The following is a 245-nucleotide window of genomic DNA, read 5'->3' on the forward strand; positions in this document are numbered from 1 at the left end:
ATCTGTTTCATGTTGCTGCTGATCTGTATCATGTTGCTGCTGATCTGTTTCATGTTACTGCTGATCTGCATCATGTTGCTGCTGATCCGTTTCATGTTACTGCTGATCCGTTTCATGTTGCTGCTGATCCGTTACATGTTGCTGCTGATCTGTATCATGTTGCTGCTGATCTGTATCATGTTGCTGCTGATCTGTTTCATGTTGCTGCTGATCTGTTTCATGTTGCTGCTGATCTATATCATGTG

The 245-nt window shown here is 42.9% G+C and overlaps 1 protein-coding gene across 1 annotated transcript in view; it reads right to left on the reverse strand.

Annotated features, from left to right (window-relative positions):
* The window catches only part of si:dkey-250d21.1, an 18,998-nt gene that overhangs the window by 10,824 nt on the left and 7,929 nt on the right, over positions 1-245 (reverse strand). The gene's annotated exons all lie outside the window — the stretch shown is intronic.

Source organism: Nematolebias whitei, chromosome 14, assembly GCF_014905685.2.
Source record: "Nematolebias whitei isolate Nwh7 chromosome 14, NemWhi1, whole genome shotgun sequence".
Lineage (NCBI taxonomy): Eukaryota > Metazoa > Chordata > Actinopteri > Cyprinodontiformes > Rivulidae > Nematolebias > Nematolebias whitei.